Here is a 298-nt window from a genome sequence, read left to right on the forward strand (position 1 = left end):
CCGTATCGGCCAGGTGTGACTGGACTGTTTTATCAGTATCAGTATCAGTAGCTTGAGGAGGCGTCACTGCGTTCGGACAAATCCATATTCGCTACACCACATCTGCCAAGCAGATACCTGACCAGCAGCGTAACCCAACGCGCTTAGTCAGGCCTTGAGAAAAAAATATGAATTGCCTGACTTAGGATTTCAGTATCGGCCAGGTGTCACTGTGATGTTTTTATCACGTTACCTGACTTGGGATTTCCGTATCGGCCAACTGTGACTGAGATGTTTTATATCACGTTGTCCGACTTAG

The sequence above is a fragment of the Babylonia areolata genome, chromosome 35 (genome assembly GCF_041734735.1).
Source record: "Babylonia areolata isolate BAREFJ2019XMU chromosome 35, ASM4173473v1, whole genome shotgun sequence".
Classification (NCBI taxonomy): domain Eukaryota; kingdom Metazoa; phylum Mollusca; class Gastropoda; order Neogastropoda; family Buccinidae; genus Babylonia; species Babylonia areolata.